Genomic DNA, 12,328 nt, shown 5'->3' with positions numbered 1-12,328 from the left:
TTAATAAAGGGGCTAAAAGTAATTAAACAAAAATCTGAAAATTCGTCGATATTTACTTTTTTTGGCGCAGCCAGTTCAAATTAAAATGTTGGTGTTCAACTTTGCGTTTTAAAAAGACACCAACCGTTAATTTTTCATTTTTCAATTAAGGGTTAAAAAGGAAAAACTAATGGACACAAAAGTAGCCTACATGGATCGTTTGGACAGAATACGAGACAGAGTTCTTTATAAAATTCATAAAAGAAACAATAGCCTACTGGATTCTAAACCTCAAAGAAATGCCACAATCAAAACCTCGGAGCAGAAATGAGGGCGAAACACCCAGTATAAGGGTCTTTCCCTGCCATTAATGCTTGAATAACACGCCACGTCTCTTTCCATTAATAATAATAATGTCTAATGCGGTGGCTGTGATTATAAACCAACATCCATTGCCGTGATTTTTGGAATGACTTATCGCAAGAGAAAAAAGGACGTTTTAGTCCCATAACACCGGGTAATGGAAACGCCGTCATTTCGCAAAAGTTTTTAATCGATATTTAGATAATAGCGCAAAACATTTGCGCAAATTTGTAATGGAAACGCGGCTATCGACATTACCTATTTATTCTTTCTTATTTTAATATTCATTATATAACACTTAGAGATAGCCTATATTCCTTCTCATAGTGTGAATTCATGACACACTAGTATCCTTTATAAAATAATATTTTTTATATAAATATTGATTTTTTCTTCTGAAAATCTGATGAGATATTTTGCACACAGGTAAAGGTGGCCAATATCAGTCATTTCTGAAAATAAATTACAAAAGTAAAAAAAAACTGTTTTGGAAAATAGCTCTTTTTTTATTATCATAAAAATGTGTTTTCTATACAGAGATATTGACATCGGTAAACATCGGTATCAGCCAGAACAGCAATTTTCACATCGGTGCATCACTACCTTCAGCTGTGACTTATTCCCGATACAGCACTTGCCTCGAGTGCCTTATTGCTTTTATAAAACGGTCACCACACAATACAACTATTAAAGCCGAAAAATATGTATCTATGCAACTCTCATGAAGTAAAATCACTAAAAGCCTTCCGGCTCACTGACCGTAAACAGCAAAAGAAGTTACATACATTATTTTGCCTTTAGATGGCAGTTCTCGAAGTGTTCCCGTTGTTCAAACAAATTATAATTGTGTTATAAATATAATTAAAATGTTAATGTGTACTGTTGTTTTCTAAATAAATTAGCTGACTTTACCTAATTTTGAGTAGCCTAAGCATTCATCATTCAGCAGATTTAAATAGTCTTTAAATGTGGTGTGGGCAAATAAGGACAAAAACTGTCCGCCTTGAAAATGACATATTTAGTACCAGCACAGGACGTTGTCACAACGTCATGTTTACTAACTGGTAATGTTAGGAATTTCACTTTTCCGGTGACAAAGTTTGGTCACCAGATTATGTTGCAGTTACGTATTTGTGTTAGCTAGGTTGCTTATCTTCTCTGAAAAGCGTTCCGCACATTCAGCTGACATAAACCACAATTTCAATAAACTAAAAAAACTATCCAGTGATGAAATGTTTTCTGTGTTGACACAAATCTCACAATTCGTGCCGTAGAATACACGTCCTCCCATGACATGTCCGATTCGCAAACTAATGACTCCTTAAACCGATTCACTTTAATGAATGGTTAAAACAACTTATCTATCCAACACTGAACTGACGAGACGTCTGAATTAGTGTATAATAAATTGGTAACACTTTACAATAATGTTCCATTTATTAAACTCTAGTTAACTACATCAGTTAAAGGTGCATAGCGCAAGATTGTGAGTTTTTGCAGAACTATGCCACCTCTGGCGGCAAGCGAAACTGCAGCCAGAGATGTGCACGCACTAGACAAAAACACATTCAGCCCACATCTCGCTGTCCGTCGACTGAACACTTGTGAGGCGCGCAGCGCGCGACAACGATACGAAATGAGCGTAGTTGCCTTGCACTTTAAGCGTAGTTGTCTTGTGCTGGAGGCGGTCATATGCAAACGCTGGTACGTCACTTCGTACCGTGACGTCACTTCTTACCATGGATCCAGAACGAGCTGTATTTAGAGCTTGATTAAATAAATGATTAGTTTATAATGGGGAGGACGTCTTAAGCTATGAAACTTGCAGGACGTTTTAATGGTACAAAGACCTCTTATATACCAAAAGATCAAGGCAAATTTGGTTTCTCATGTCATGACCCCTTTAAAGGAGAACTCCGGTCAATTTTAACATTGAGCTCAATTTTTAGTAAATTTGGAGTGCTGTCAATACAGAGAACAACGACAAAAATCGGTGTTGCCTACACCGTGTTATCCTCTTTTTAAAATTTGCACCCTGTTGACTTCAATGGGGTCTAATTTTAAACCTGCTTTTATTTCTCTTATCATCCTTGATGTGTCATACAAGTGCCCAGCCATGTTGAGTGATTCCTTCAGAGTGAACACGGTGAATCTGACTGCAGTAGATGTGAAAGATATGAATAAAAATGATGTTATATCAGCCAGCGCACATACCTGTATTTAGTTCCTGTTTTCGGTCGAAGTCCAAAGTAGTCGATTGTCGAGTTCACGCGCATATGTTTAGTTACCTATGATCACCTATGATTTATTGCACTTTAATAAAATAATGTTTGAAACCACCACTCACTGTTAACTTCGCAAAATAACTTGAAGCAGAAATATGTTGCTGGTCACGTAATTCGCACTGCTCGCTTTTTTTCTTATCAGTGCAAAAGAGATTCAGAATACTCTGCTGGTTTCGATCTTGCATTTAAGTGTTTTACATCATTCGATCCAGTTAAGTTTCTATTTTTTTTGTGTATACTCACAATAAAAACAAATTGTTGTGTCTTTTGCCAAATAAAGAAAAATAAACATGATGCGAGTTATGCCGTCTCTCTGTCAGCCCAGCTAACAAGTGACGTCCCACGGACGTTCCCAACGTCCACTTATGTCCGCATTTGGTCCACTTTGTAACATTCGGTGCGGGACGTTCAGAGGGCATCCACTTACGTCCGCATTTGGTCCACTGTTTAACGTTCGCTGGTTTAAATTGTTCAAAGTAATCAAAATTGCTTTCCCTTTAAAGCAACTTTGATAATGGATTTTATGCAGAAACCACGTGTGTGTTTTTTTTTGTAGATTGACTATGATTTTACTGCAAATAAACTATGGTAAACAAAAAGCCCCGGCTAATTGTGGTTGCTGGTTTTACTAATACATATAATAAAGATATTATGGGAAAAAAATATAAATTTTCATATTGGGCTACTACTAAAAATGGCATTTTTAATGATTCTTTACTGCATCTCTATAGCACGCAGTGTGTTTTATCGTGCAATTTATACACGAAAATTAGTTTTTACGTGCATATGATACACACTTCATTGCATGTAATACACACGCACCCCACACCACTAATTCTACCCAAACGTATAATACACAGCAGCCCACACCACTACTAAACCTACTCTAACCAACCCATGCGTATCCTATGCACGTAAAAAATATTTTTCGCGTATAAATTACACGATAAACACACTATGTGCTATAGAGACGCATTTAGTGTGATCGGGTTGCAGCATATTACAAAGAGCCAACTAAACCAGTTTATATTTGTACTATAAAAACTGTATTGTTTTTAAAATGAATAAAAATATCTGAAACCATGTAATTGTTTACATTAAATGATTTCCCCCCACCATTACTATGACTTTTAAATACTATCAGTTTAATGTGTGCTTCATAATGTAAATCACAGTGCACATATTATTGCAATAGTGAGATAATCCACCATTGTGCAGTTATTTTTGTAACAGATTAAACATTTGAATTAATGTATGAAAATGCTTATTAGTGGTTATTTTTCATGCCTCTGCATGAAAAAATATATATCTATATCTTTGCATCCTCCTCCAATATATGAAGTGCTGTGAAATAAATAGTTGTCGCTTAGCTAATCTCCACACAAGTACATTAAATCAAGGTAAAACAAACTTGACTGTACAACTACAGCCAAAATGGAAAACACTTTTATTATTGCTAAGGGTTCAAAATGTAAGCAGAGTAATGCAAACAGAAATGCAGATCGACAGTCGCTGAATCAGATGAAAACAATGACTTCAAATGCAGGAGGCGCAAAAAAGGATGGAAACAAGTCCAATTGCTGAAATTACTGGAAAAGAAAAACATACAGGTATGACATACATTCTCATGTAATCTTGGGATATACATCACATTCTACAACCATAATTTAAATTTAAACTGACAAACTGTTGGTCAGGCTGCAGATTGAGGTTGATATCTCAAAAAATGTAGCCTGGGAAAACCCAGACATACTTCCGACAAATTTGAGATTGCTCTGCAAGTCCGTCTGGCCAAGAGCCCATTCAAGCCCATTACCAATTTCCAAATCGAGGCTCCAATCACAAACGTTGAGGCGGGCTTTACACGATGACGATCACTCTGATTGGTTTTAGGTCTATCCAATTGCGCCTACAGGCATTTGAGCGATGACTGTTGGTGACGGCAAAAATGGAAATGGGCTGTGGATGAACCTTCCCCAGACCCACTCTCAGATATAACTGAGAAGGGTCTGGTGTCAACCAGGGTACAAAAAAATTAGCTTTCAGTAAGATTTTGTTTGGGCGCAGTACCACATATTCCCCATTAGATGCCAGCAAAACTCCACTGGGACAGTGGACTATGTTTGATTTGTTATTTGCAGTGGAGTTTTTCCTCTCAAATATTACACACATTCACATTTTACTTTACTATTACACGCATTCAATCCACACGGAGGAGTGGAAGCATAAAAGGAGGAGCGACGACAGTGGAGATCCGAGAGATTGTCCGTGAGGGCTGTAGGGAAAAACTTGTTTACAGATGTGTAAAACTTTTTTCCTTGGAACAAATATATGAATTATACAAATTCATAGCTATTGGTAAAAATTATTTAATTTAAAATTATCATTAGCATAAATTAAAATATTCTGACAGTGAGACTTGGTAACCACAGGTAAAACCATGCATGGCTACTCGCTCACTACCACTGTATAAAAAAAATGCCTAAACACAGGTAAAAACTAGCGACATACGGTAGCGTATTGCGGTATATTCAAAATTAAATTAGTTTCAGTAATTGAAACGTTAAAGGTTTTACTTTGGTTAGTTTGAGCTTAAACTAACATGAAACATTAGCTTTTCTGTTCTTGTTGCTAATAATTTCCACACTGTTCTTACCAGATTTGTGTTTAACATTTATTTTGTTTCGTGAGGACAACAGTTCCAAAGCTGCAGTTTGATTGATATTACTTTACATGCACAAAAAAAGATGATAATAGTGATAAGGTGTCAGGTAGGCTTGCTACGATAGTCGGTGTTACCGGTGTTACACAGTGTTCAGTCACAACACCGGTTTCATCACTAGCCGACCGCAGCACCGCAAAACAAAAAAATGTCACTAGCGTTGTAAGATCACGCTCTTATTAATGTGATTGCTTTTCAACCATTCAAGCGCGACAAGACTAAAGAGACCGCGCTGTAAGTCCTTTTGTCGAGTGTCCTCATAAGAGCAGTCTTACATGATTTAAATAAAGTCTAAAATGAACGTAGAGATTTGTGAGAAAATGGGACGTGCGTCAGACCGAGTCTCTGTCAGCAGCGGCTGGTCTTAAAGTGTCATTAATGTTAATCAAAGAACAAAGGTAAGAGAGTAAATGACTCACTCAGACCCGGCACCAGGAGGATTATTATACCGGTAGCCTAATAATCATGAATGCACTCCACTATCTTTTAACACATCTCCGGCGAACGGCTTCTTCACGCAAAAGAAAAACTCTCCATGAAGCGCAGTGAAATGCAGCGACCTGTGGAGCGTTTTCCTGATGGATCGAGATTGTTCGTTAACTTCATTTTATACGTGCAATTTACACAAGCTCTAAGCGCATGCGAGACTGCTGCGAGTAGTCAAACTTTATTAATGAAACAGAAAATCAGAGGGAATCATTTCTGTAATGTATTTTTTATTATCGGTTGGCCGGTCACACGGCTTTCATAGTTTTCAGTTACATGACTGGTGCGGAGACCTGGAATGTTATTTACATTTTTTTTATTTAGTTTTATTCATATTTTGATTTATTATTTTTTTTACATTGCTCCTTCCACTCGATGAAACCAATATTAGCGGTGTTGTCACAAATCGATTAACCGGTGGGAGAATATTATCACCGTCACATCTCTAGTGTCAGGTAGTGGTGAGGCATTTTAATTTGCTTACCTACAGCTTCATCCTTCAAGCCACAAAGTAAACTGTCATCAGGCACTTGAACACAGAAACAGAGGACACAGTAATGAGCATCAATTGTTAGGTTGTGTGAATGCGCTCTTTAAACAATTTCCCCATTAACTATGCATGTATACACAGAGCAACAGTCTCAACATTAGCTGCAGGGTCATCATGATCATCCTAGATGTTAAATACATTAATCCCAGAACATCTCCTGGTGGTGAGGCAGCATCCATCTTGCTTCAGCTAGACACTGGATCCTCTCTAATGTCTCTCATCCTTTTCTTTCAACCCAGACATCCTTCACAAGCTATAACTTACCTGCATGTGTAAAGGTACAGTAGGTAGTCAACCAGAATACCTATTACCGCCGCAAAATCACCAGGTGGCACAAAGGGACATTTAGCAAAACAGTTGCAATTGCCGCATTTTTAAACGTAAGTGTGGCTAATGTCAATTAACAGTAAGGATGAAATACTACAATGCTAATTTCCAAATAAGCCTACAACAAACATGAAAAAAAAAAAAAATATTGACATTGCTGTAGCTACTAGTGCTGTGCTCAGAATATCGATACAGCGGTACATCGTCATGAACTCCATACGATGCGCGTATCGATACAGCAGCTGCCGTATCGATACTGTCAATTAACACGTGACCTCAATTTGCGCCATTTTAGAAACGCGACTCGCGAGCAGCAGCACGATACATTCAAAATAGATAAAAGGATTTTCCCACCGCCGACAAAAGTAAAATAAAAAATATGGGAGAATTTGGGGTTTTACACTAAAACGGAGAGTCAGACATTGACATGAGTCATGCCATTTGCAAGATCTGCAAAACAAAAGTTAAGTACTCAGGCAACACGACGAACCTGTCTCTGCATATGAGTAGATCATCCAGACCTGACAGCAGCAGACCTGGTCACAGCAGGTAGTAGCACATATCAGTCATCTCAGAAAGCAGCCAACGTTGCCTGATGCTTTCATCTCAAAACTCTTACCCACGTCACAGCGCTCTCAAAAGATTACAAATGCATTAATGCGCTTCATATGTCAAGATTTACGACCATACAGCATTGTCGAGAATACCAGCTTCAGACAATTGCTTCACAAGTGTAAACCACGCTACGCAATACCAACACGTCAGTTTTTAACAGAAACTGCAATTCCCCGGTTATATGACGAGGTTAAGCGAGACGTTTTGTTGTCACTCTCTTCTGCACAGAAAGTTTCCATTTCCTGCGATGCTTGGACTTCAAGAGCAACCCAATCGTATGTTACTATAACTGGCCACTACATTTCTCAACAATGGGAACTTGTCTCGCACGTTCTGCAGACTAGAGTGATGTTTGACAATCACATCGGAGCAAACATCGCAGATTTGCTAAATGATGTGATGCAAGAATGGGGAATAAAAGACAAAGATACTGTAAAATCCAATAGCTTTCCTGACTCACTTATACTTAGTAAACTTTACTCAGTAATATAAAATACATACTTCTTACTAGGTTTTGTTGAGTTAAAGGCAATTGCAGCGTGAAAATAACAAGTTACTCAATCATTTGAGTGACGCTTACTTGAAATAAGCAAGTAGCAACAAAGAATGCAATGACGTTACTAAACCATTGAGAGGCAGCAGTGAAATAAAGAATGCCTAATGTGCAGAAAAAACAAAGAAGAAGAAGCGGCACTTGTGAGAGCATGCATAATAGATTCTGTGCGCATTTTCGGGTGTGAGCATGTGCTCAGTAGAAGCTACCAACGTTCAATTTCCTCGCAACAACAGTGGTGCCTGTTGGACTGTGCTGACGCATTTGCTGGAAATGTACCGATTTCATTGCTTGTGGAATATTAAGGTAAGTTTTCAATCAAGTTATGTTTTATTTGTCTGTGAATTTGTGTTTCTGTCTGCTGCCTCAACATTAGCTAACATTTGTTAAACATTAGCAAAATAACAGCCAGAGCACATGTTTGGTGCAATCTTGGTTTCACCTAAAAAATCTTATTTTAACTGAAAGTGAAAATTTAAATGTAGCTACAGCAAATTTTGTGTTTTCCCCGAGTTGACACAGTGGATGTATATTGGTCGAATGTTGGGTATTAACAACACAGAAATTTGAGCAGCAGTGCATTTCTAGATTGATACAATGCCAACTTAAATTTTTATTTTCATGAAGATATTTAATAAAAAAATACATTTCTAATAACTTTACAAAACTTTCAAGCAATTATTTTTCATTATGACAATAATTAATTCTACATTTACAATCAACTGCCAGGTGTTAGCTTTCAAATGAGATCATACTTGTGCTTTTAGTACAAAGGGTTAATGAACTGTAATAAAGTTAGTAAAAAAACAACACTTTCTTTCAAATAAGTACTATTATTTTTTTAAGTAAATGTGGTTGCTGTTCTGTAATTAAACTTAAGTGAGGATTGTTTATACTCTTAATTTTTTTTAAATTATTTAAACTCAATCTGAATCTTCAAATATGAATATAAGAGAATATATATATATATATATATATATATATATATAAATATATACTTTTTATATTTATATTGGAAAACAAGCATTATTCTGTAATGCTTGTAAATTATTCACATGTGTCTTTGATCTACAAATCTCATCACTGTAAGTGGAGCTTTGTTTTAACTAAGACATTCTTTGTTCTTTACAGAAGTGCTTGTGGCGACTGGCTTGAGGACTCTTCACAGCTGCTTTGTCAGTGTTGGTCTTAATACACTGGAGGTGAGATAACAGTAGACAACATTTTGGAGGATATATAATGTGCATGTGTTATTTATTTATATATATATATATATATATATATATATATATATATATATATATATATATATATATATATATATATATATATATATATAAATAAATAACACATGCACATTAGATGACCGAAGACTTGCACCTAAAATTTCCACTTAAAATATTTTTTTGCAGATGCAGTGGACCTGTAAGCAGTGTATTTTTTCTACAGACAAAAGAGGAATGAAGATAGACTAGAGGCTGAAAGAAAGCTCCTGGTTGAAGAAATGAAAAAACGGAACCTCAGTGAAACTGTCATTGGATCTAAGGCCACATTTACACATAGCCGGGTATTTAGATAAACGAATATTTCTCCCCCTCCGTTTTCAATAATAACATCGTGCACACAACCCGCATAAATACGCCGTCGAGCGCCTTTATAACTATGCTAAACCTATGGGCGGCAGTGTAGGGAGAAGGATAAAGCCATGCAATGCAAGCCAATCAGAATCCTCAGAATCGACAAGAGAGAACCTAAAACCCCGTTTCTCCCAGTTGACACGACAACATATAACCGGCGTTTTCAGAAATCTCCACTTTGGCCGGAGTTTTTAGAAATAATCGTTTTCTGGGATAAAAACGGCGTTTTCGTGTAAATGACAGGCCAAAACGCAGAGAAATGTCTGCGTTTTCCCATCGTGTAAACGGGGCCTAAGATGGACCAGACCTTCCCACTGCGGAGACAGGAGATTGTGGAGGCTGAACTTCCAGTGAAAACCCTGGAGCGCTGGCCAGCCCTATTTACAGAGACAAGTACGTATTGATATTGCTATGCTTTTTTATTTGTTTTCTCCTATGACAAAGTGTGTATTTAGGTTTTAGGACTGGTAACCAAAGGTTTTCCAAAATTTCCTCTCTGGCTCAAGCCAGTCTACTCACTTACATTTTTTCTGTGTCTTGTAGGTGTTTGCTGAGTTCAACCGGATAGCTACGACAAACTTGGAGAATGACTTTGTTGGAGAGAAACTGGCTGAAATTGTGCAGCAAATTAATTCAAGGGTCAGTAAACTACAGACGTGTTAGTCTGTGCTGTTCTCTGGACTGTTAAGCATACATGATTTCACCTTTTTCATATACACTTTTAAAAATGGGTTTGTATTGTAACTTTTGAATGTTTGTATTGTAACTCTTGAACTTTATTTGTTTTATCCACTTCTAGAAACCAGATGTGACAGCAGTGCGTACCCTTGTTCTCCAAGCATCTCTGTTCTTCTTGGTGATGACCCCTGTAACTTCTACAACACCTCCTTTGTAAGTTCTCACATCTTAAAGGAGCTCATACTGTATGTCACTGTGTGTTCAGAACAGAGATGGGCTGCATGCTGTGACAGTTCAAGGGATACTCCACTAAATGAAAATTCTGTCATCATATACTCACCCTCATGTTGTTTCAAACCTGTATGAATTTCTTTCTTCTGCTGAACAGACAGTTTCTGGTCTCATTGACTTCCATAGTATATATTTTTCCTACTATGGAAGTCAATGAGACCAGAAACTGTCTGGTTAGCTGATATTCTTCTAAATATCGTCCTTTCTGTTCAGCAGAAGAAATAAATTCATACAGGTTTGAAACAACATGAGGGTGAGTATATGATGACAGAATTTTCATTTTAAAGGGGAGTATCCCTTGAACGGTCACAGCATGCAGCACACAGAGTGATATACAGTATCTGAATAAATTGTATATTAGGACAGACATCAGAGCTTAATTTCCTTCATGTTCTTAAGCTGGGTGTGAAGTGAAAACTTAAATAAAAATAGGCTGGAGGGAAGTGTTGGCAGGACAGATGACTTGATGACAATTGATAATGCCTATCAACATTTACTTGTTGTAATGTTGTTTTTCGTTGGTTGTATACAGGATTCTGACAGTAATGAGGCCTGGGCCCAGGTATCTGTTGGGTTGCTGACTGTCATCAGTGAAGATGCGCCTCTCTCTCCAAATCATCTCCATCTCGACCCAGTGTCTACTGCCATCATTCTTGAAGGAGGTATTGTAATGGACATTCTCCAGAACCTACCTCAAGCACTTTGCCTCTTGTTTGGGCTATGCGCTACACTTGGACTACCCTAAAGCTATGAAAAACACATTCTACGAGTGATGCTTGGCCTGGGACAGAACAAACTTGACACAGTGGATGTTTTTCCACAAATGACAATGTTGCGTACTGTATATTACTGGGAGATTATTGAAAAACAATTTTGGTACCGTTGTATATGTGCAGATAGGCAAACATTCCGCTGTCCGTTCCGTTGTTCACACCCCTGGGTGTTGCTTTCACTCTGTACTTTGAAGAATGTTTTTATTTTTATATTTTATGGCAGTGTAATAAGCGTGTGTGCGCATTCTAGTTCTGTAAGAAGACATATTCTGGGGTGGGCGCTAATACCTTGACATTGATCATTTTAGTCTGAATTTTGTCTTCAAGTGGTACTGATCACTTATAGAAATGACTAACATTTTAATCTCTTCGAAACCAATTAGTATCTCTATCAGCTGTCTAAAGTACAGATTTGACTGTTTTCCCAGTACACATCTCTGTACTGGATACACTCATAAAAACAAGTATATTTCTCAAAAATTCATATTAATACATATAATCCGGTTAAAAAAAGTTAACTTATCAGCCAAGTCAAGAACTCAAAATTGTGAAATCCTGTGCCAAAATTTGATTGATTGAAATAACAAGGTTTATCTGGACAAATAAGATGATAAAATACAATCAGAATAAAATTGAAAAAATGTCAAGGTAATGTATACTTTATCAGATTCAAAAGGTTTTAAGACTTTGATTTTAACATTGGAAATTAAATACCAATGGTTAATGTTCAAAGAATAAACCTGTTTTTCAACTATAATGTGGTTGTGTGTTAAATATTTCTATTTTATGATACTTTATACTTATTCTCTGGTACATTTGTGACAAGTGTATAGTGAGTTCGCAGAACAGAGTTAACATATAGGTGAGCATTTGGTGTTTGAGATTGAGAATATCTTCAGAATAACAATGTCAATTGATTACTGTAAAATTAATGTTTGAAGTACTTCATTTACAGAAGTAACAGTTACTTCGGTTTGCATGGTTTTAACAAGTAAATCAGAATCGCTTTAAGTAAAGTTCACATGGCATTACTTAGTTGTTTGAAATAGTAATTCTGAGTAGACTATAC

The 12,328-nt window shown here is 36.9% G+C and overlaps 1 long non-coding RNA gene across 1 annotated transcript; it reads left to right on the top strand.

Annotated features, from left to right (window-relative positions):
• Positions 1-7,764: 7,764 nt before the first annotated feature.
• Positions 7,765-12,122, top strand: LOC307003878. The gene is made up of 6 exons (XR_013798858.1): positions 7,765-8,186; positions 9,012-9,082; positions 9,293-9,910; positions 10,061-10,156; positions 10,317-10,408; positions 11,019-12,122. It is a non-coding gene; the product is annotated as an uncharacterized lncRNA (long non-coding RNA).
• Positions 12,123-12,328: the final 206 nt, after the last annotated feature.

Source organism: Phoxinus phoxinus (assembly GCF_949152265.1).
Source record: "Phoxinus phoxinus genome assembly, chromosome: 9".
Lineage (NCBI taxonomy): Eukaryota > Metazoa > Chordata > Actinopteri > Cypriniformes > Leuciscidae > Phoxinus > Phoxinus phoxinus.
The sequence above is the reverse complement of the archived record's forward strand: the minus strand, read 5'-3'. Positions and strand labels throughout refer to the sequence as shown.